This window comes from Scylla paramamosain, unplaced genomic scaffold (assembly GCF_035594125.1).
Source record: "Scylla paramamosain isolate STU-SP2022 unplaced genomic scaffold, ASM3559412v1 Contig17, whole genome shotgun sequence".
Classification (NCBI taxonomy): Eukaryota; Metazoa; Arthropoda; class Malacostraca; order Decapoda; family Portunidae; genus Scylla; species Scylla paramamosain.
In genome coordinates, this window is record NW_026973682.1 from 112,416 (window position 1) to 137,578 (window position 25,163).

At 43.2% G+C, this 25,163-nt stretch overlaps 1 protein-coding gene across 2 annotated transcripts in view; it reads right to left on the minus strand.

Moving 5' to 3' along the window:
- LOC135097335 (uncharacterized) overlaps positions 1 to 25,163 on the minus strand; it is a 119,273-nt gene that overhangs the window by 88,953 nt on the left and 5,157 nt on the right. The window contains exon 2 of one of the 2 annotated variants that reach the window (XR_010265614.1): positions 6,833 to 8,358. The exons of the other annotated variant lie outside the window; for it this stretch is intronic. The gene's annotated coding sequence lies outside the window, so the exon portion shown is untranslated. Of the gene's footprint in view, positions 1 to 6,832; positions 8,359 to 25,163 lie in introns of those variants that run through there. 2 annotated transcript variants of the gene reach the window in all.

The window sequence follows — 25,163 nt, forward strand, 5'->3', positions numbered from 1 at the left end:
AGTTGTTTCCAGGTGATTTCTAGACTCGGGTGTGTACGAGGAGGACGAGAAGGAGGTGGAGGGGAGAAGTGGACTCTGAGGGAGAGGGAAGAGGAGGAGGAGGTGGTACGGAGGAGAGAAGCAAAAAACATTTCGGCGCCTTAATAATCATTTCTTTCTTTTTTATTAATAGAGCTGGCATGCTACCTGATGCCAAGGCTTTGAGCGTCAGGGGAGGCAAGTGTAGGGTTTGTACATGCATCCAGTGGTACAACCCTTCCTGCCGAGTGCTGCTACCTGTTGTTAAGGTAGGTAAGGGACATAACAAGGGTGATGTAAGCAAAATCAAAATCTAGTAGTAGTAGTAGTAGTAGTAGTAGTAGTAGTAGTAGTAGAGGCTGGCGAATACTTGACTGGAGGAGTATGTGGAGGGTGAGGAGGTTCTCAGCAGACTTTTTTTCATAGGGTGTGGGTTGTGTGGAAGGTACGCAGGCAACTGACAGGAAAAGTATAGGAGGTGGACATGCCAGTGACTGAGGCAGAGTGAAGGCAAAAGACAGGGCCTTGTCGAGGGGAGTGTATGGGAGGTAGGCAGGTCCCTGGCGGGAGAAATGCAGGTGGGCAGATCCTTGACATGAATAACTAAGACAGCAATACATTTGTTGTCACACTAATAAATGAATACACAAGCACGTCATTACTAGATAAGGATATTCTTATGATGCGACGAAAACAAATAGCTGCAACTGACACATCTAGATACTCAACACACACAAAAATCAACCTAGTATGTGTCGTTCAGGCGTGTGTGGTGTGGGAGGGGAGGACGGCAGGCAGTTGGCGGGAGAGTGTGGGAGGTGTGAAGTCCTTAGGCTCAGTACTGTGGTTGAAGCTCAGAATGTGACAGTGAAGCTAAAAGTGAAACTCGGTGTGTGCAAGTGAAGCTCAGTGTGGGAATGGAGGTGGGCAGGCTGTTAGCGGGGTAGAGTGTGGGAGGCGGGAGTCCCTAGATATAGTGTGGCCGGGTCTCCGTAACCTCCAGTCCTTGCCTTCACTCTGGGCCGCGTCAACTCCTCACCTCGCGTCAAACAAGCAGCAGGGGAAGTGTGCGGGCAGAACCTTATCGAAGGATTGAGGGCGAACCTTTATTGATTCAGGCTGGCGCTCTATCGGTCTGAACAGGACAATGACGGCAGGAACGTGACGAGCACCCCTAATCTGATGTGATCTGATGAGGTTCCCGGCAATAGTTTCACAAAGGCGATACTTCTCTTCTCTCCTATATATTTTTCTCTTTTTTTCTCTTTTTTTTATTTTTATTTCTGAAGGTGTTTTTATATTTTTCTTGCCTTGTCGTCTTACCGTCTCAGCGCTACACACTCCGCCGACTACACTCTTTCTTCCCGCCTTTTTCTCCCCGCCAGATTTTTCAGGTGAGTGCTTTGAAGTCCTCAATGATGCACTTGCTCCTCGTCTCCTGGCGGCGAAGGACTTACGCGCATCTTCCCTCACTCGTATTCCCTCTCTTCCTCTTATTTATTTACATTAATGGGTATTATACATTATCTCTGTTTTCTTCTTAGTATAACCGCCTAAACAAAGTGGCGGTGTTCTAGGTAAGAGGTTATTATGTTAGTGATGATCGCGTGTAAAGAACACACACACACACTCCATAATGTAATTTGGTCTTGCTTTTGAACTATTTTCATCAGGGACTGGCACCTTCAGTGGGCCTTTTTCATCACTATTGTTGCTCTTGACCAGAGAGTGCACACACACACACACACACACACACACACACACACACACACACACAAAATCACGCCGGCGCCCATGGCTCACGCCCGCCCCACCTGGCGTGGCGGGGAGGTTGTTGATGGGCCAAGTTCTATTGAGTTTGTTAAATGGGCCATTAATTACGTGTGTGTGTGTGTGTGTGTGTGTGTGTGTGTGTGTGTGTGTGTGTGTGTGTGTGTGTAATAATAATAATAATAATAATAAACGGTTTATTATTTAGGCAGTTGACAAACTGAAAATGTACATAGGGGATGGGGAAAAACTTAACATTAAACCTAACGGTAAGACTAATCTAGGAGGGAAATACTAATGATTGATGGCTCGCACCATGGTGGGAATCGCACTGAGTCTGTACCGGTCCGTGCGCGGCGCCTTCAGGGGCGTTATTTTGTTGTGGTGTCTGGTGGCACGGACAGGGCGAGGCGCGTCGGGCGGCAGCATGTCTCTGAGACGCGGATGATGCAGTAGTCCCTTCCCAAACTTCTCCAGAGCCTCTCGGTGCCTGGTGGATATTCTGGACAGACTCAGGGTGGTCAGGGCTTCCTCATAGGTGGTGTATGCAGGTGTGTGTGTGTGTGTGTGTATGTGTAAAGTGAGAGAGAGAGAGAGAGAGAGAGAGAGAGAGAGAGAGAGAGAGAGAGAGAGAGAGAGAGAGAGAGAGAGAGAGCTATACAGACAGACAAAACGCACAGACAGACGAACAAAAACGAGCAGACGGAGACAGACAGACAAACAGACACACACACAGCTAGAAACAAACACCCAGACCAAAGGAACAAGAAAGCAAATATTCTCATGAGTACCACCGATATATTTTTCCCTCCTGCCTGGCGTTACTTCCCGGCACTTCTTTCATTATTTGAGATCAAAGGGAGCAGCGAACAGCACGTCTTGTCATGTGGAGTCGCTTGCCTTGCGTCGCTCAGCCATCAATCAGCGGCAGGCTTGTCTAGCGTTTGATATCGCGGCCGCCGATGGTATCATAAGGGACTTCGCGGGATGCAAGAGTGCTGCACCAAGTTTTCATTCCCCGCATCGCTTTCTTATCAAGTCGATGAATGCAATCTGATGTTCCCATTATTTTTACCTCTCCATCTGAATGTGAAAGCAACTGAAGTGAAATATCAATACAATACTGTAAAGGATATCGTTTGCATATGAATTGATTTGCCTGATGAGTGCATTTTTTTTATGGAAAATGAACACTGGCCTAGGACGACAAAAGAAAAAAAAAAAAAACCGAGGTGCCATTCCCTAAACAAAAAGCCAAAAGAATTCTCCAAAATTGAAGGATAAGTGTCTTGAAGCCTCCCTCCATCATCACTATTAACATTACCATCACCGGCACCATCACCAACCACCGATGTTTAATGGTTATTGTCGCTCTTATCATTAGGACACCACCAGCACCACTACCACCATTATCATCACTCATACCAGCACCATGTACTATCACCACCACAACCAAAGCATTACAGTAAACCAATATACACAAATATTCATAGCCTTTCTTACTTTAATGGGAATATTTCTCCATTATTTCACCCATTTTCTTTATTTATTCATTTATTTATTTGCTGTGTATATGTTGCCCTTGGCCAGATTCACTCTTACATAATAAAACCCCATCAAACTTCGCAAAACCCGCCATTTCAGTGCATTACAATCCAAGCAAAATCATCTCTAATTCTGTACAATGACAATCCAATACAAAAACCTATTCCGCTACTTTTGTTGGTGCATCTATTATTGACCCATGGACTGACAACTGACTGATTGACTGACTTTTTTTGATGGAACATGAACATCCGACGTGTTGATTAAAACTTTAGGTGTTGATGTCTCTATGTGTCACGTGAACAGTTATGATGTGTGTGTGTGTGTGTGTGTGTGTGTGTGTGTGTGTGTGTGTGTGTGTGTGTGTGTGTGTGTGTGTGTGCGTGTGTGTGTGTGTGTGTGTGTAGATTTACTTCGTTGCGTTTTATCACCTGTAAAAATCATTGATGATGTTACCACTGTTATCATTATTAGTAGTGGTAGTAATGGCTGTGGTGGTGGTGGTGGTGGTCGAAGTAGTAGTAGTAGTAGTAGAAGTAGTAGCAACTTCATTGAAATACTTAGTGCTTATGAATACCGTTTTAAACTACCCCTAGAATAACAAAAATACCCTTGAAAACCCCTAAGTATCTTCACTATAGTCTGTTCAAGAATCATGAATACATTTACTTATCTACGAAATCAAGAATAAAAATACCATAAACTTCAACTATAGACTATTAAAAACCTAAGGTAAAACGCCGCAGTGCTAGAGAATACCGTCCCTGGTTTCAACAAAAGCATCGACTTGGTACAAACTTGGAGCTGGTACTAAACTTTTCCCGCTTGGGGGTGAAAGTAGTAGCAGAGTTTGGAATAATTCATCATCCATATATTCAAATGTGATCAACGAAGCGTATTACAGTTGTCGACAAGAGTTCATTTCTATGTGCATTTAGTTAAACTCAGTGTGAAAAGATTTCTATGGCTTAACCGTAAACCTGAATATGATGAACGCAACATTCTACAATTGCTGACAAATTGTTTTCTTCTTCATCTACTACTACTACTACTACTGATGAAGACGAAGAACAGTGTGCGAAGGTAGGGGAAGGTAGCACGTGCAAGTGTAAAATTATTTAGTTATACACGCAGTGAAAAGATTCTAGTACGAGTAGCTTAGCATTCTTCATAGAGAGACGAGGAATCCAAGACGAACACGGCTCATTGCCGCCGTGATGCCCTGCACCTCTGAGCGGGGCGGAGCGCGGGCAAGAATGTAGGAAGGTATAGGAGGGCACCACAACCCCTCACGGCTGATCGGACAGGTAATCTCAGGCCTGCGGCACTACTCCACGCGAGGCAACACCAGCCGCGCTGCCAGAGTCGTTGCCGGGAATTTTACACCGCCTCACGTAGCCTGGGTAACGAGGCCGTCGGTGGTGAGCGACGGAAACTATCAAAGGTGTATTAGGAAGGTGAGTTGTGGCGCAGTGGTGTTGTGGCGGCGCCGTGGTGACAACGAGGGTTATCCTGCACTTGGGAGCGTGACGTGAGGGGATGCTCTCTGCGGCTGAGTGACAGGCAATCCGCGTATCATCATCTTGCCGTCAATATCGATACTGGGAATGCTGATGATGAGACGAGGAAAGAAATCACTGTCATCCTTAACTCTGTTTTTATAGGAACTTATAAATTTGTCGAGTTTTTTACAGTAAAGCTTATGAGGCATCTTCTTACCATCAATATCGCTACTGATGATGCTGATGATGAGAAGAGGAGAGAAAACACTGATTGTGTCGTTCATAACATTTTGTAACACTATTTACTTTTTTTTTTGTATAAATCCTTCGCTTTGACAGAAACTCTTGCATAAGTCCCGAGTTATTATAGTACACTCCATGAGGCAGTAGATAATGGGAATGATTATGACGTAATATTCCTAGGCTTTAATAAGGCGTTTGATAGGGTGCACATCTAAAGCCTCTAGAACACGTTAAAGGAGCATTGAGTGGATGGGAAAAGTCTAACATTGATTAGGTCACGATTAAACGACAGACAACAGACACGATTAAACGACAGACAACAGAAGATACAAAAAATGGCTGCAAATCCTTTCCCCGCCCCTCCCCTCTCTCTCTCTCTCTCTCTCTCTCTCTCTCTCTCTCTCTCTCTGTAGCGGTAGCCATTAATCGCTGACCCACCACTCTTCTTCCCCCAAACCCTTCCCTCTGACAAGAAATGCTTCCGTGATGATGGTCGTCGGCGAGACAAAGGAGAAGGCAGTCAGGTAATCGCCGCCAACACTCCTTTTATCTTTACATCTACGAGGAGACGACTGCGCTCCTCCTGCAGCCCTTCGCGTGCGTGCTTGGGGGAGTCGATTCCACACAAATTTAGAGGATGATCAGAGGTAATGAAGCCTTCCTCCTTCCCTCTCCAGCTCCCTTTCGCCATTAACCCTTCACTACCGCTACCGCTGCTACTACCGCTGATGGTGATGATGCTACTGCTGCTGATGATGATATGGCTGCTGTTGCTGCTGCTGCTGATGATGATATTGATGATGATGATGCTGTTGTTGCTGCTATTAATGATGATGATGATGATGATGATACTGCTGCTGATATTCTACTACTGCTGCTGCTACTATTACTACTATTACTACTACTCATTCGGTCCTCTTCTGTACATACACATACAAAAATTCCTTCTCTCTCTCTCTCTCTCTCTCTCTCTCTCTCTCTCTCTCTCTCTCTCTCTCTCTCTCTCTCTCTCTCTCTCTCACATTTAATATATTTTAGGTAAATATCTTTAATTTTGGGCATTCATTTCTTTCCACCGGTGGGCGAGATGCAAAGGCCCACGTCACCTCTCTACGTATGTGAGAATCTATACACTGACTTTTTTGCCGTGACACAGTGGTACTGCGCGCGCTTTGGTGGCCTAGGGGGTCCATACTTCCTTTCACCATATCTATACGTAAGTTTATTATTATTTTTTTTTTTCCTCTTATCACTTTCCCTATCAATTTTTAGTCTGCCCTCCCATCACGTCCTGTCGATTTCATGTTCACGTGTGCGTGTGTGTGTGTGTGTGTGTGTGTGTGTGTGTGTGCGCGCGCGCAGTGTTTTCTCTGCCATGCTTGTTGAAGCGTTGTTGATGTTCTAGTGCCCTTTGTTCCTCTTCACTCTAGGAACAGGAAATAGTAGCAGAGACATAAAAATACCCTAATAAAACACAGTAATATTTAAGTTCACGGGTAAAAACTCAACAAATACCCATACATACATACATACAAAAGAAAAAAAGAAAAAATGCAAACGAACTATAAAAAACTCCCTTTTGCAAATTACAATGTTTTGAAAAGTTAGTAGCGCTACAACTTTGCTAAATGGTGTGCTGTATGAAGCCCTCGCAACAATACGCGGCTCTCAGGCATGTCGAGTATGAATTAATCTTCATAATTCGCTTCGCTCGTACGGAAATAATACAGAGAGTAATGTTTGGCGTTTGTTCGTGTTACATCTGTAGTGTGTGTGTGTGTGTGTGTGTGTGTGTGTGTGTGTGTGCGCACGTGTGTGTGTTTGTGTGTGTGTGTGTGTGTGTGTGTGTGTGCAGTGTTTTCTCTGCCATGTTTGTTGAAGCGTTGTTGATGTTCTAGTGCCACACACACACACACACACACACACCTTCCCCTGCTCCCTCCACCCCAGACTCCCACACGCCATCTCAAAGACTAAATTGGCCGGAACTAAAAGCTTTGTGTCGCGACATTTCCCTTTCTTCCCCCGCCCTTCGCTGCTTCCACTTGTGTAAACACGATACAAAAAAGAAAATGCATAACACACACACGATGCAAATAAGATTTTGTTTTCATTTTTTCCCGTCACTATTTCAAAGATTTGTTTTATTTTGTGTGTATGAAAATCAAATTACAATGAAATCATAGGAATTATTTTCGCAGCTTTGCTTTGTGAAGAATTAAATATATCAATATTTATAAGAAACGCTTTAATTTTCATGCGATTTTTTAATCTAATTTGGAATTCTTTTTTATTCCTCATCGTGAGGCGTACGTGAAGCACCAATCACTGAGGAAGCACACACTTACTTCAGATGAAATAGTATAGTTTATTACACAAACATATGAATTTATTCTCTTATGTTTTATTGTGTTCCTTCTCTCGTCTTTCCTCTCGTTCATCGCGCAAATCTAAAAACAATTTCTTTTTTTGCTCCTCAATAATTTAACATTAGTGACAAAATACAAGAAAAAAATCCATGAAAACCCAACTAATTCCTTTGAAAACTGTCCTGATGAGAAAAGAGTCTTGAAAGTACGACCCCTAAACACTTTCCTGCATCCTCCAACCTCCCTGGAGTGGCCAGCCCCAGTGTCCGCGCAGGGACGCCCACTACCCTGCCATTTATTTCCACATAAACAGTCTTGCACACCTCTGCACCTCAGCCTTCTTTCCTCTGTAGTCCACTACGATATCTGGTGTGTGTGTGTGTGTGTGTGTGTGTGTGTGTGTGTGTGTGTGTGTGTGTGTGGGAGGAGATGGAGGAGAGAAACACAAAGAAACACAACCAAAATAAACACACACACACACACACACACACACACACACGAGGAGGAGGAGGAGAAGGTAGAGGAGGACAAGGAAAAGGAGACGAATGAGCAAGGACAAGAAACAAAATAATCACGAAACAAGAACAACAAACAGCAGTAAACTTATTTATGTGACAAACTGCACAGCCTCATCTGAAGCAAGAGACACTAGATGGTCTGGGCTGAGGCAAGGAGGACAAAGACGACGAAGATAGGATTCCAGGATAAAGATTACGACGCATCCTTTTAAGGTTTACATTAAAGCTGCGTGGTGAAGGATTTATTCCCCAGTGTCCTCCTGGCTGTGCTGCAGGAGAGAAGAGGCGAGGAGTTTCTGTCATTCCTTCTGTCCGCGCCGTCTGCCGCTCAACAGATAGAAAAATGTCAATCTCGATCATTTGTATTGTGCAAGCTGGAGGAACATCACGGGTCTGGAAAATAGAAGGAGTTGGAGATACGAAGACATAATAAATTGACGATATTATTCTTTATTCCGTATTCTAAGTGTGTTTTATTTCGATTTCCAACAGGTTTTCGTATAAAGCACGTCATTTTGGTTATTCATGACTGTACGGCTTAATTTAACAAGGATTCTGCACCATCCTTTGGCTTTATTAGATGTTATTGAGATTTTCGAGAGTGTTAACTGAACAAGGATTCTTCATCACTGGCAAAGTCACCCACGAGAACACGACTGAGCTTCTGCCCTCTTAGGTTTCTTTTACTTGGAACTTATAAAAAGAGTAATCTTCAGAATTCAAAGCTTTGGTCGTGCGGGGACAATATACACTCCACGTTTTCGACAGAAGGACAAGACCAACAAGAGGGAGACTTCAAGACACTTCCCGAGATAATTTTGGAGTTGCCTTTGAACTCTTTCCTCTGAGTCTGGCGCCTTAAGTGTGTTTTTTTTTTTTTTCACCAGTTATTGTTTTCCTTGGTCAGGGGCCTTCTTACACAAAGAATTTGGCTTCAGTTATGGCAGAAAGAAAAAAATATGGTATTAAGAGTCATTTTTATGGCCCTTGATCAGAGCCCCTTATGCATTAAAAAAAATAATTATAAAAAAAAATAGCAGTGCAGTGTGACGCTAAAGAAGTGACGCTCTTGACTGTCTATTACGTCACGCTATAATTCACAGAATTTAGCAGCGAAAATTAATGGCTAAAAGGTAATTGCGATTTCCATGTTATTATAATGGAACTAGAATTAATATCGGCTTGTGGCAAAAATAATAATATAAAAAAACACACGGCTTTGCGGGGTGAGTGTGCGGCGCGATACGGCCACAGCCGGCCAGGACGTGCGGACCTCACTGCAGAGTACTTTATTGTTAACTAATAAATTGGCATGGCAATATTCAGTACATACAGTTGGCCAGCCAATATTGAGTATATGCAGTTAGCGAGGCAATATTAAGTATATACACTTGGCAAGGCAATATTAAGTACAGATGCCTGAACAACTGCAATATTACTAGAGTTCCCTAAAGTAGTTATGACAAACTCCACTGTGCTTTCTTTTCAGTTCATGTTGTATATGTTGTAAATGTTGATATGATATATCTTTAATGATTTGCATATAAACTGTGATGGATAATTCTCTCTCTCTCTCTCTCTCTCTCTCTCTCTCTCTCTCTCTCTCTCTCTCTCTCTCTCTCTCTCTCTCTCTCTCTCTCTCTCTCTCTCTCTCTCTCTCTCTCTCTCTCTCTCTCCATTTATATACTTCTCTCTCTCTCTCTCTCCATTTATATACTTATCTATTTATCTATGTATCTAGCTATCTATCTGTCTCTCTGTCTGTCTCTCTATCTACCTACTATATTCTACCTACCGCATCTACGTACTATATTCCTAAAAGACTGTAATCCAAGACAAACTTTCAATATTCACTCCAGTGCACTTCATGCCTGCAGGTTGGTTACGAATTAATAAATAGACTAATGAAATGGCAATACTACATTTTCTAAAAACTGGAATCCAAAATGAACACTTAATATCTACTCCAGAGTGATTGGAAATCATGGACGAATGAACTACAGTGAATTAGTCATAAACACTGCAATTTCTATGGTAATATTCCTGAAAATTCTGTAATCTGAAATAACTTGATATTCTGGAGTATCATGTGAGTCTTTCAATAGCTTCCCTTGATGAATGGAGTTCTTATAATTCACCCGCCTTTGTGCAGCTGCCCCAGGTAGTGATGCCACAAAGTCCACTGAACTCCATGTCTGAATATAAATTAGTGTTTGGAATAATTAACTGTTTCATAATGGGAGTTCTATAAAGAGTTGGGTGCAGCATTCCTTTTGATAATCTCCATGTTGCCTTTTCATTCCCTTCCCTTATCTTCACATTCCTCCCAGCACTTTCTCGCTAATCATCCTTATCCCTCGTTCCTTTCTTCCTTGCTCCTTCCTTTTTTTCCTTCCTTTTTTCTGAGCCATGAAATCATTCAATCAATAATATTCAATTAATAATATTTTTTATCCCTTTTTTCTTTATCTCCCTTACTACTCTTTCGCTTATCATCCTTTTCTCCTTTCTTCCTCTCTCCTTTTTTTTCTTCCTTTTGTTGCACATTTATATCAGTCTATCAGTCAATAATCCTTTCTCATCCCAACATCTTATCCTTCCTATCCTTTGCCTCTTCCTTTCTTCCTATGTAACCCATTCCCAATGCATGCATCGTTCTCTCCTCCGACCTCGCATCCTTTCTTCCTTCTCGCCTTCCTTTCCAATGCTTGTTCTCTTATCTACTCTTACCTCATCTCTTCTCTATCCAAACATCCTATCTTCCATCTCTCCTCATTTTCTTCCTTTCCCTTTCCTTCTTCTTTTCCCTTCTTTTCCGTTTACTTTACCATCTCTCTTCATCTTTCCTTCCCCCTTATCTTCCCTTCTTTTTCTTCCTCTTTCCCTCTCACTTCTGTTCCCTCTACCACTTCTCTCTCCGTCTCTCCTTCTTCCCTATCATCTCCCTCCTCCTCTCCCCATCATCTTGCCTCTCTCCCTAGGTTTATCCTTCTCTATCTCACACAACGTTACGCCTCCCCATCAAATTCCCCTCCCACCTGCCTCCCGTCCTCCCCTCCCCTTCCTCTGTACCTCACCACCTCCCCCATCCCACGCACCTCGTCACCCTGGGAACGCCTCCAGCACCAGCAAACTGTGTCCCTTTAAATACAAAAATATTTCAGGAAAATGTTGCAGCCTCATTCTTACATTCCAGGGAGCTTCACCACCACCACCATCACCACTATAACCATCATCATCACAACCACTACTGCCACCACCATCAACACCACTACCATCACCACAACCACCACCAATATCATCACCACCACTACCATCACCACCACCACCATCGTTGCATCAGCCATTAAGAGTATCTGGATACTTTTTTTTTTCTGTGTGTGTGTGTGTGTGTGTGTGTGTGTGTGTGTGTGTGTATAAGCGGCTCTAGCCAAGGGCAACAAAAAATGGTGAAAAAGGTGTCAGTCCCTAAAGAGGACAGTCCGAAAGCAAATCTAAAATTACATTGAAAAATCACAGCCCTGACTCACTTAACGCAAATACACCACCATACCAAGAACCCTGCTCTCCCCTGTGTCCATCTTACATAACAACGCTATTATGCGAATAGAGCATCTTACGAGTAACTACTAATGACAGATCGGCCTCGTACTTAATCTCGCGTGCGTTAGTTCCTCGCCTTACCGCGTCTAACCGTAACCCTTGTAGTATTATCAATATAATAATGCATATTATCAGTCACTACCAAGAATGAATAAATAAGAATAATGGTAAATCGGTCCCGTACTAAATCTAGCGTCCTTCAGTTCCTCGACTTACCGTGTCTAACCTAATCCCCTCGATGCTCTCCAGTTCTTTTCCAAATCATTAATACAAAAGTGGCCTCCGCGTATCTCAAGTGGCCGCCTCTAATCGGTGGAAGCCGGATTTGTTCAAACGGGAGGGCAGCGCCAAGTGGTCAGCGTACCGAACTGGGAAACTCAAGTAAGGGTTATTGAATGTTACGACGTCTTATTTCGACAAGATTTAAAGCTCTGGTGGAGGTTATTATGGTTTTCAAGGGTGTTTCCATGATTTTTTATAATTTAATAAATTGCTCAGGGTAAAAAAATAAGTTAGGGCCGTATCCTGAAACACCTCTGCGCTGCTTCTCTACTACTTTAAATTCAAAGGCTCGTACTTGTACTCGGACGGATTAAGGGTGTTTTTTTGGTTCTAGTGACAGATTAACAAGATTCCTACATTATTAACAGAAGAAACACTCTTGGGAACCCGGCTAATCATCTGTGTGGCCTTTGAAAATAGTCATGGCGAGAGAGCATAGTGTTTCAGAATACACGCTTTAGTACTACTGCGTGGAGTACAGAGGGACACTCCAGCTTATACCTGATAACGTCAACCCCTCACCTGCGTCACCGCGGCACGAGCTGACCACCCAAACCTTCAAGAATTAAGTCCCCAATCGACCCACCAACAAAGCCTACAAGTATCGGTGCCTCAGGATGTATGAAAGATAAATATAAAAACAAGGGCAGGTCGCCGGCGGCCGCTGACCACCTGCACCGTTGTGGTCGTTTTTTCTTACTTATTTATTGCCTGAAAACAAAGGGATGAAGGGACGGATGGACGAGGTGAAGGTAAAAAAAGTAGTGGAGGAGTGGATCAATAGTATGTGTGTGTGTGTGTGTGTGTGTGTGTGTGTGTGTGTGTGTGTGTGTGTGTGTGTGTGTGCTCGCGCGTGCACACAGAGACAGAAAAAAGAAAATCAATTAATAGACAAACAGGCAAACTTTTCTTAATTCTTTGAGGTTAATAATCAAGGATTGACACGAAGGAATATATAAATTGTCAGCAATTTTCATATTACTATTATCATTATCACATTACAGTATAATAGAGTAATCATATTATCGCATTACTGTTACTGTTGTCATTATTATTATTTTCAATATTACTATTATCATTATTATTATTGTTATTATTATTATTATTATTATTATTATTATTATTATTATATGATTGTTTTTTTTGTCCCACCACAGTTTTGCAGCACATTTGATTTCCTCTGATACAAAAACGTTGTATAATCCCTCTTATTAATTCCACTTTGTTATATTGGAATTATCGCGACACACACACACACACACACACACACACACACACAGCGGCAGATATAGTGGTGATGGTGGTAAAAGTTAAGTAGGTATGAATTGCACGCTGGCTCGCTCGTCCCCTCGTCTACCAATGTATTTATACCCACAGTCTTTTCATAAGTGGCGGTGATAGCTGTGGTGGTGGAGGAGTTGGAGGCGATAGTCGAGGTGGTGGCAGAAATAGTGGTGGTGGTGGTGGTGGTGGTTAAGTTGGTATCAAGTGGACGCTGTGGCGAGAGAGCAAGGCGTTTCAGAGTATGGACCATAAACAGGAGAAAAGGAAGAGGCAGACGAGTAGTCTTACAGCAATTACCAATAAAGACGTGAAACTTCTCAGCCACAGCAACACTACAAAGACTGAGCACTTTCCTCGAAGCCTGACGGAAAAAAGATGGAAGGTTTAAAGAAGAGATCCCACTGCAATTCTCCCCTGTAATGCGTCACTCCTCTCCGTTTTCTAGGAACAATGATAGCAAATAAAAGAGAGCTGTGATAGAAACGTGATCAGAAACACGAGACATTCACGACTTTCTTTTTGTTGGCGGAAATTACTGGCAGAAATAATAGGTAGCATATAGTTATGTACGATTGCCCTAAATGGTGATCGTTACAATATCCAGTAATAGAAATTGATATATAGACCAATGAACTGCTCCATATTGAGAGGTCCTCAGTGACTAAGAACAGGATATATGACAGGTGAAAGTACATGACTAATATTCATTCCTGAAAGCCTTTGAATATGTCTGTTACTTAGCGCAACTGTACCTGACCCGGACACAAGGTAACGTGTAGTGCAGTGGAAGGAAAAAGCGATGTAAAAACGTGGTTCAGCAAGAAAAAGCCCCTCTGGTCTGCCATAAAGGTGAAGTGGTCAGACCTTCGCATTTGGTTTGGGTAAGAAATCGTGCAGCAGCAAAATCTCAAACCCAGCGAGTCTGAAAGTTAATGTCATTGCCGATACTCTTTTTTGACGGGAAATGACTGATAGTTTTGAGTGGGTATTTCCGCGTTTTCTTGGCATCAATTATCCTTGTGATTGTGTGCGGGTAATAGACACACTAGAACCAACTAATACTCTTACATCTGTGGGCTTGACTGGCACGCTGTGAGCCTCTTAATGAAGGTAGGTGATCCTCTCAGCCACCAGTGTAATAGACAGGAAGCATTCACATCTGTAATTTAACCTCTGCCTCAGCTGGGATGGTTGTGAATAATGAATGCATCGAAGGTAACATCATCTGTTACTACCGTAAAACAGTGAACACACACACACGCACATACACAGAGCGAGAGAGAGAGAGAGAGAGAGAGAGAGAGAGAGAGAGAGAGAGAGAGAGAGAGAGAGAGAGAGAGAGAGAGAGAGAGAGAGAGAGAGAGTCAAACATAGTTTAATCTGCAGACGAGAGGAAAGAATCTTGCAGGACAAACAAATGCTGTTTAATGTACTGAACTCAGCAACCTCGCTCACTGTCCTCGCTTCACGGTGAATACGGAGCCGGTTTTGCCTCCGTGGCTTCACAGCGTAGAAGTATACAGCTCTGCCCAGCTCTCACCAGCAGCGGTCTCCGCCGCCCCGAGTCGTCCACAGGCAGGAATAGCGAGGCAAGTTTCCCTGGTGCTCGCTGCAGCAGTCGTTCAACTCCACTCTAAACTTGCAATACCTTTGTCCCTCAGCGGCCTCGCCTGCAGCGCGGCGAGGCGGGGCTGACCGGACGGTGACCTGCGCCAGCTTCCCTTCCATCAGCTTTATTTATTCATTCTTTTCCATCAGCTTTATTTATTCATTCTTTATATATATATATATATATATATATATATATATATATATATATATATATATATATATATATATATATATATATATATATATATATATATATATATATAAAGTCCAAAACCATAAGACTTCAATGTGCTTTTTACTTTTATATATATATATATATATATATATATATATATATATATATATATATATATATATATATATATATATATATATATATATATACGAGTATATATATATATATATATTGTTATTCTTTCATTCTTAAAAGAGTGTATGTAAAATATTGCTTCACACAATGCCTCGCTGCCACTGAACTTTTTTTTTCCCATCAGAGAAGTTAATCTCCTGTTCTATGAAATATTCTCTTCTTCACATTTTGTATCAACTATAAAATAATAAGAGTGAACGGCTGGCATGTTCATGATTTAACGTGAACCTAAAGCACATATTATATCTGGTCAGACAGACTGCCCTACTTCGCCGACACACAGAAGCATAACCACAATTCGCAATCTCTCTCTCTTAAGAATACGCGACACTTACGAACCTTGAACCTGGTAGCTTATTTTTTTTCTACTGTCAAATTTGTTTTTTATATGCTCAACTTTTAAACTACCGTCATATCTACTTTCTCAGGATTCAGTACGAAGTTAAGATGGCATTTTGCAACGTTTTGTGGAAGTTCCTGAGATTTCAAGGGTGTTATCACGATTCTAGTGGTAGTCTAACAAGGACACTGCACCATCAAAAGGAAAATCTCAAGTGAGAACCCGGCCAATAAATAATTTCTCTGATCTTTGAAAAGTTCTCAGGAGAGTCATAAGTCTTTCACAACCCAGACGACGAAGTATTGGTCTGGTCATGTGTTGTTGTGACCTGTGTTGCAATTGTATGTGCCAACAAGATTAATTTCGAGATATTTCGTAGTGTTCACTTCCCCCCGGCAACCTTGCGTCACACAGCAAAGGACAGCACACTTGACTGTCTGCCTCGAGAGGGTTTGTTAACACTCCAGCCTGACAGATACTCTCTCTCTCTCTCTCTCTCTCTCTCTCTCTCTCTCTCTCTCTCTCTCTCTCTCTAACTTGTTATCTCTCTCTCTCTCTCTCTCTCTCTCTCTCTCTCTCTCTCTCTCTCTCTCTCTCTCTCTCTCTCTCTCTCTCTCTAACTTGTTATTGTTACTATCACCGGGAAGAAAAGGAAAACAAAAGAACAGAGAAAAAAAAGAAGACAAGAACAGCAACACCAACAATAACAATAACAGTAATTGTAGCACACACACTCAACACCACCACCACCACCACCACCAAAACAACAAGAACAAGAATAACAACAACAACAACAACAACAACAGCAAGAATAACGACAACAGACAACAACAACAGCAGCCGACCAACCAAACAAACAAACAAATGAGGAAAATAAGCACTGGAAAGAAAACACAAAACAAAGTGGACAAAAATATAATGGACTTTCTCTCCTCCTCCTCCTCCTCTTCTTTTTTACCTCCGCCACGTACATCACAGCCCAGCGTGCTTTATTATTTCACAGTGGCGTCTTAATGTAATTCACGTAACGCATTCCCGCACCTCACCACTCAGGCCGCCGTTTGGTTGTCTTTAGTGTTCCAAAGCTGGCGGTAAATTACTGTTTTGGAGTAATTTAACTTCTTTTTTCGAGAGTAATGGAGGGGTGACAAAAAAAAAAGTGAAGAATTCTGGAAATCAAGAAAATATTGCGGTACCTGGTATTAGGGTTAATGTTAACTTAGTATGTAGAGTTGAAATGTTAATCTATTATGATCAAATAGTTGAACCGAATATCAATAAACATTAAAACTACTGTATAGTCTTAGAAAAGAAGAAATATGTACCTAAGTATGTGGCATGCCAAGAGTATTTTGAGAAACAACAACAACCACAACAACAAAAACAACAACATCAGCAGCAACGAAAAACAAGAAGAAAAGAAGAGAAACAAGAAGAAAACAAGGAAAGCAAGAAGAATAACAAAACAACAACAAAACCAAAAACACCACCACTACCGACAACAACAACAACAACAACAACAACTACCACCACCATCACCACTACCGCCGCCGCCGCCACCACCACCACCACCACCTCCGAGGTTAAAGCAAACACACAAAAATATGACGAGCATGAGTTTTCTCTGCCCACACACGCTCCTCCCAACACCCTGCTGTGTAACTCTTCCCTCTCCCTGTGTTTCCCTCGCCCAGTGCTTTCCCTCTCTCCCCAAACATTCTCCCTCCATATAACTATTCTTCCCCCCTTCCCATTCACACCTTTTTGTTATCCACATCTCTTTCCCCCATCACTTTGCCTCTCACCCAGCCTTCTCCCCAAATATACCCTCCCCATTCACACTTGTCCCTAAAAACTTACTCTTCTCCTCTCTCCCGTCGTCCTCTCCCACGCATACCCATCCACTTTCTCTCCCCTTCCCGTATTCTCCCTCTTGACTCTTCGCCCCCGCACTCCTACGGTTCCCTCCCCACGCACACGCCTCGACAACCTCTATTAGCCCTACTCTCTCTCTCTCTCTCTCTCTCCCCTCCTACATTCACTCCCTAGCTTTTCTCTGTCCCTCCGCCCACTCACACACACACACACACACACACACACACACACACACACACACACACACACACCCTTCGTCTGCAGGAACCTTCTCACTCTCTCGTCCCCCCGTCAGCTTTACACACAACACTTTCCCAAGATGCTTCTACTGTTTCACGCTCCCCATCTGAATTTATTTATATCATTCAGTGTTACCCTCTTCTCTCCTCCTCGCGGTGTAAGGGTCACGCCTCCCTCGCTACTCTCTCCTCGACACCATTACGCTACTTTTGGCATAAACGCATTACTTGTGCGTACCTTTCGGCTCCCCGCGGCTCAGGTACGCTACAATACACTTAATGTCCGTGATTCCAAGCCGGGCTGTATGTTAGCTCCGTCAGCGCCAGAGAGCGTGCTTTGTGCTGATGGCGCTAACGTGTTTGCTTTGTTTTACCGTGGCAAACAAATGTTGTTTTCATATTTCCGTCCCCCATTTGTACTGCATCCCACTGTTGCCGCCTCCCCGTGTTCCTTTCTCCTTGACGCGACAAAACGTTGCTGCCGTTGAACAAATGGGCGGATTTTACTAGACGCCTCGGGGTGAGTAAGGGGATGGCGGGGTGGCGTGTTGCCTTAACCCGCACTTACCATTTCAGCCACGAGTCACCGCCAAGCCATATCTTCCACTAGTCACTGCAATACTCCCTCCCGCGCGACAGTGATTTTCCTCCTAAGACTGCGCCGCTGAACATAAGAGACCACGGGACAAACAAATAAGGCGTCGGGAAAAGCGAGGGTTGATGAGAAAGAGGAGAGGTAGATGTGTATTGTCTACCTAAATAGAAGAGGATAAGGCTTAACTAAGAGCCTGTGCAGAGGAATGAGGGCTGATGAGAAAGAAGGGACGGTATACTGAGAACCTGTGTGTGTATTGTCCCTGTAAATACAACTGAGGGTTAACTGAGTGCCGGAGCGAAGGTTTAATTAGAAGATGTCATTACAGGTGAATATGTCCTTACTAAATCTATGGGAACCACTGTAGATGTCCGTGTTTGTGTTGTGGTTACCTTCGTGTTGGTCTACAATGAAGAGGAAGAACCTATTGTACTCTTGATCTAGGGCCAAGGCATGACTATTGTATCATTCACCTTCCTGTACGAGTTACCGTCTGTACATTGCATATTTTTTTTTTACTTTTTAACTAACTTGCGTGACTCCTCGCCTGTCCATAAGGGAAGTTACCGTCAGTACATTGCACAAATTCTCTTCTTTTTACTAAACGTGCGTGACTCCTCGCCTGGCTGTCTACGAGGGACCGTTAGCTTGGGGGGAACTAGAGATACGGGCGGTGCTATGTGCCATCACGAGTCAGCCTAGCAATGTGCATGTCTGTCTCTCTAGCAACTCTTACTTGACTGTACTGTCTTTGTCACGTATTCCACATTTTGTTCTTTAAGTTATGATGCTGTTATGTGGTCTGAATTGTTGATAGATATGTTTTTGCTGTCCTTTCACAACACAGAGCATAAATTATTAAGCGTGTGACAGAAATGTATAAGGTGATTCAATATTTCAGAAGTCACGAGGTAAGGATTGAATATACAGAACAAATTTGAACTCTAAATAGAAATACTGCAATAGCAAGAAATACTGAAAAAAAAAACACGTAAAAACAACAAACACTGCAGCGGTAAGCCAGTGGCAGAACACGTAAGCTGCTTCACCATTCAAAATGTGACTGAACCAAGGGTCAGCAGCGTCCAACCCGCGGGTCAGTGTGGCCAGCAGAGGCCAACCGTCCGACCCACAGCCTTGTTTAGTACAAACATTGCATTCCGGCCCACGAAACACGAGGCAGAACAAATTGAAGTCCGCTGTACAATATTCGTTAGGACATGTGGCCAGCTGGTATCTCGTCATTCAGGGATAGCCTCCGCCCCGTCCTGCCTGCCGACACCACCAGTCATCATATTAATGTGCGGGTTTGTCAATACAGTTCATATATACTATACATTATATACCATGTAGCTACACTGTACACTCCGTCTGAAATTTCATTTGAAGCTGTGGTAGTAGTAGCAGTAGTAGTAGTAGTAGTAGTAGTAGTAGTAGTAGTAGTAGTTAGAAGATTTCTAGACACCTCTCATAATTTTGGATTCTCCTTTGAACTGTCCTCTTTAGGGTCAGTTCATGCCTTTCACATTTTTGTTGCCCTCGGCCAGAACCACTCTTACGTAAAAAAAAAAAAAAAAGGTAACCGAACAATACTAACAAGCACCTCAATCCCACGCAGCACCGCATCAACTCCACACGCCAACAACAAAACACACAAACGTAACACTGAATACAAACTTACTTCCAATGAACGACACATCATTCCCAGTGATAACCACACACAACACACCCACACCCCTCACACCCACGTGGCGTTAAATTCACTCCTACAGACACCAAACGCGATGATGTGTCCAGGCGGAGACATAAAGAACCGCCTCATGAAGCACATAATATACGAGTGAAGGGAAGGAGGCCCCACGGACACCCCTAAGTATTGTGTGTATAGGACTAGATACGTGACGCCTGGGGACCTCCTCCACCCAGCCAACCACTACCAATCACAGGGATCCTTCGTCTGACGGAAACCAATTGCATGTGTCGGGAAGAGAAGGCGAGGGAAGGAGGGAGCTTGAGGTGGGGAGGAGGAAAGCGAGAAGTGGAGCAAGGAAGTAGATAGAAGATGGTAGGAGAAGGGAAAGGAAGGAAGGGGAGGGAGGAGAAGGTAAAGAACTGCAAAAATAGGAGGAGGAGGAGGAAGAGGGAAAGAAAAGACAGGGATAATATAAAAGGAGAAAGGAAGGAGGGAGGAAGAGAAAGAGAAGAAGGAGGTGGACGAGGGGAGGAAGAAGAGGGAGATAATGGTAAGATGAAAAAAAAAAGGGGGAGGAAGAGGTACCGAGGAAAGAGAAATTGGAGGAGGATGAGGAGGAGGAGGAGGAGGAGGAGGAGGAGGAGGAGGAGGAGGAGGAGGAGGAGAAGGAAGAGGAGGAGGAGGAGGAACATATCTATCAACGGATGCTGATGTGAAGTACCAAGAGGCGGAAGAGAAGGGGAGTGGAACTGGAATAAATGAACGAAAGGGGGAGGAGGAGGAGGAGGAGGAGGAGGAGGATGTGAGATTGGGAATGGGAATGGGAACGAGAGGATCCTGCCCGTCAAGTTGATCTGGAGAGAGAGAGAGAGAGAGAGAGAGAGAGAGAGAGAGAGAGAGAGAGAGAGAGAGAGAATATTAAGCGAGGAAAGACGACTAGGACGAAAAAAAGTCTAAATAACACTGCTTCTGTAACATTCCTTACATTATATAACTGATGGCCTTTATAACACTACTACTATCTCATCCCTCCATTCCAGGCATTCAGTGTTGTCAGTCGGGCATCGGCAGGTCGTGGCGGCAGGACAGCGCCAAGCCCGAGGTGTTCATTCAGCCTCACGCAGGTTGATGGGCAGTCATTTAGTGAGTTGGGGGAGAGCTGTGGCAATTTGCGGCACTGTGTCTGTGTCTCCCTGCAGGATCTCACCACACTAGATTGTATTGCAAGAAAATATTATGCAGTAAAAGCAAGCGTCGAGAAAACTGCTGCTAATGTTTTTGTTCATGTCTTCCACGTGGTCTGTGAGGGATCAATGCTTACCATTGATTCCTTGATCTTCCTTCGTCGTCTATCTACGAGTATACCAGAGGTTCTAATACTTTGATGCTTAGTGGCACACTCTGAATGGCGCACCAACCATACAGTAAGTTTAATGTAGACTCACTAAAAGCCACAAATCTAACACCATACCTATCGAGGAAAACTTGGCGGCGCACTTTAGTGATAGTCGCGGCGTAGTACTTTATGTCGTCTTTACATCCTCACGCCGGGGTTAGCTCTATCCTGTGTTGTCCCTGACGCAAAGTGATACATTCCGGCGTCTGTCTTGCCTTATTATTGTTGCAGAATTAACATTCTATCTGAAAATCTTTTACAATTCAATTTTAAATAATGTACTACTGAGACCCGTCTCATTTCAATGCATAGCAGCATAAAAACTAGTTTAAAAGTTGTAACGAAGTTTGATTAAATCTTAAAGTTTTAACTCATTCCTTAATTAATATCAGAACAGCATCAATAGATATTCTTTAGATGCACATCATGGAAACCGTATATAGATGGAATAAGTCACAACAAAGATATAATGATAACGATGACTGATTATAAGAGAAATTGCTATGATGCAAGAACGAACTCACAGTTTTTTGGTGTGAGCAGAGCACGGCAAAACAGAGCTACCCAGATCCCCACAGCCGCACATTACAGGCCTTTGCTTCCCTACACTGGCGCACTGCATGTAATCATTGCTCCTTAACGTAGAGAAAGATTTGTATCTTTGAATGATCTAATTCAGCACATTAGAGGAGGAGGAGGAGGAGGAGGAGGAGGAGGAGGAGGAGGAGGACGACAGAGGAGGAGGACGGAGAGACTAACAAAAGATGAAAACGAGGTGGTTGAGAAGGACAAGGATGGAGGACGCTAGGAAATTTAAATACTAGTTTGGAATACGTGTTCTCCTGTTCCTAACTGACTTATCTCTGTCCCTCGACCAGAATATTCAGTTTTCCAGCGTGCCTCCACTTAGCTACAGTTGTGCCTTGTTAACCTTTCAACTGTTAGACAATTTGAGAGCTTACAATACTGCAAATAGGTCTGTAACTTAAAGAAAAATATATAAATAAATCGTTCAAATAACTTCCACCTTCTTTACTACGTCTGTGCAAATAATTTTTACGGTGCTGCTGATCTTTCAGTTTAAGAGGTTACAATACTATAAATATTTCTGTGACTTAAAAAATATATACAAGTAAATCAATCACATAGCTTCCTCCTCCTCCTCCTTCTGAGAATCGCTGTTATCGAAGATCGGTAACAAGAACCAGGAAATAAATAAAAAATATTGTATCCCTTAACAGTAAAACATAAAAAGAACAACAACAGAAAAGCAACTGCTGTGGTTTGTCGCTGAGAATCGCTGTTGTGGTTGGCAGAGAGGTGGAGAGTAGGAGACAACGCCATTCCTTCCTTGCATCTCCTCATTAGTCAGTGATGGACACTACATTTATGAACTCTGAAAAAATAGTCAGAAAATATAAGAATTTCATCCAGCGATTCTGGTGGAGCTCCAATATGTGTGTGTGTGTGTGTGTGTGTGTGTGTGTGTGTGTGTGTATGAGCTACACAGTGACATGCATCTGTAAAAGCACTCATTCTGCGCTCCAAGAAGTCAGAGAGTAATAATGTACGCAAATAAATATATATGCTGCTGTTTACACTAATTAAAACTAGGCACGGGGTACGTATTATTTTTTTCATCAACATAATTCCACACACACAAAAAAAAAAAAAAAAATAAATGAATAAATAAATAAAAATGAAAAATAAATGTATCTAAAAAAGAACAATATTTTTTTAATTTTGAAAGACCCTGACATTTTCACTTTAATTTAATTTCATTTAATTTCTTCCCTTAATTTCTTTTCCTTTTCTTCTCTTACGTTCTATTTTTTTTTAATTCCCGCTTTTTCTCTCTTCCCTCTCTCTTATTTTCTCTCTCTTTTGTCTCCTGAGGTAAGCAAACGTGACGGTGATTTTTAGCGAGGCAGCAGCGAGGCGGCGAGCACTTGTGTGTCCTGACGGCGCGTCGTGTCCCTGTCAGGTGCTTCAGGAGTTGGTCATTAGCGGCCAGGGAAGGTGTGGAGAGGGACGGACGTGAGGGCGGGGAGAGAAGGAATAGGACGAGTGAGTGGGAGGAATGGGGGAGTGAGGGGGAGAAGGGTGGAGTCAGCACGTGATGGGGGAAAAAAAAAGGAAGAGGGGATGAGGTATGAGGATAAGAAAGAAAGAGAAAACTAGGTCATGGAGGAAGAGGGCGAGGCGAAAGGGACGATGAAGAGGAGAGAAGAGAAGAACAGACTGGGGGATGACTTTAAAGGATGACGAAAAGGGCAATGAGGGAAAGAGGGAACACGAAGACGATGATGATGATGATGATGAAGCAGAGGAGGAGGAGGAGGAGGAGGAGGAAAAGAGGAAAGGAAAACATTATGATGATTATAAGGAGGAAGACGACGACAGCAAACAACAACAACAACAAATATCAATAAAAACAAACAACAACAAGGACGAAGGTAAGAATGACAAGATCGAGAGGTCAGCGAGAAGATAAATAATTTTTCTTAAGGTCGCCGCTGACTGATAACGTCTCGAGGCTCAATTCGGGAAGGAAGGTGAAAAATTATGCCCCAGTACCACTTACCATAACAAGACAGGGAGTCACGTATGGGGGAGAGTGATGGGAAGATAGCAGTAACAGCGCCAGGCTAAATATACAGGTGTCTGCCTCCAGTTCATGATAAATGTACCACGCCACCCAAAATACTTGTCTCCCATAGGTGCAGTGTTTTATTTGACTGTGAGGGAAAGCTATAATAAGAATGTTAAGGGGAAGGGGAAAAAAAAAAAGAGAAGGAAGAAGAAAAGATAGAAAGAAAAAATAAGAGTAGGATGACGTAGAGGAGGAGGAGGAAGAAGAGGAGGAGGAAAAGGCTCACATGAGAACACCACTAATCATTTACATGCTCATTAAAGAAACCTTAGGAGAAAGCGAACCATTTCAGTATACGTGCCCATGATTGAACTCTTAACCTTTCTCCTGCCAGCCGAGCAACGCACCGCACAGCCACCCAACACGCAGGAGTATTGGGGATGGAAGATGTTTGTTGAAATAAGTATGGAAAGGTCACCAAGGCGTCAATCAGAAGCTGACACCAGGCTGGCGAAAAAAAAAAAAAAAGGTGCCGATGAAAAGACTGGCGGACGGACAGAAGAGAGTGAGACGCTACAATAAAACTGACGAAAGGTTGACAAAAGACTGGCAGGGGACAACCTCGGGACTGACAAGAGACTCAGATCAAGGCAAAAGTTCCTCAAGGTGTGACAAATACTGACATGACGATTGACAAGAGACGTCTACACACTGACCGATGAGTTTATTGAAAGAAAAGAGTGTTGCCTCTGGGAGACGTGGTGACCCAAGTGCTGCTCAGCGTTAGGACGACACGCGGCGCGGTCATGGGAAGGCCGGTGACCGAGGCCATCCTGGGAAGAGTAATGGCCAGCTTCCGCACTGCCTGTCCCGCTATTTGTCCTCCTCTGAAGGATATTTCAACCACAGAACACATGAGTACTGTCTCCGCCAACAATACATTTACTCCTCCAATACTGGGACTTCACTCCTGTATTTTATTGTTACTTCACTGCTTCTATATTTTATTGTTATTATCAATCTATGCTATAATTAATATGGGATACTTGTAACTTGCTCAAGAAGCCTAGAAAATTCATTCTTCCCTGCTTAAGAGACAAAGTATTGCCTTAATGTGGCTTGAATTGTACAACAGGAAACCCGCTGCCTCAACGCAACACCGCCACCACGACAGCAATATCAACAACACCAGGCACAAAAAGAGTTCCTCCCACCAAGCCGTGCAGATCAGCGGGGTGAGGTGGTGCCTAAGCCTCCCTATTGATCTACGGCGACAGTTTCTAAAAGTTTTGTGCCCCGAGCGGCGAGCAGTGAGGG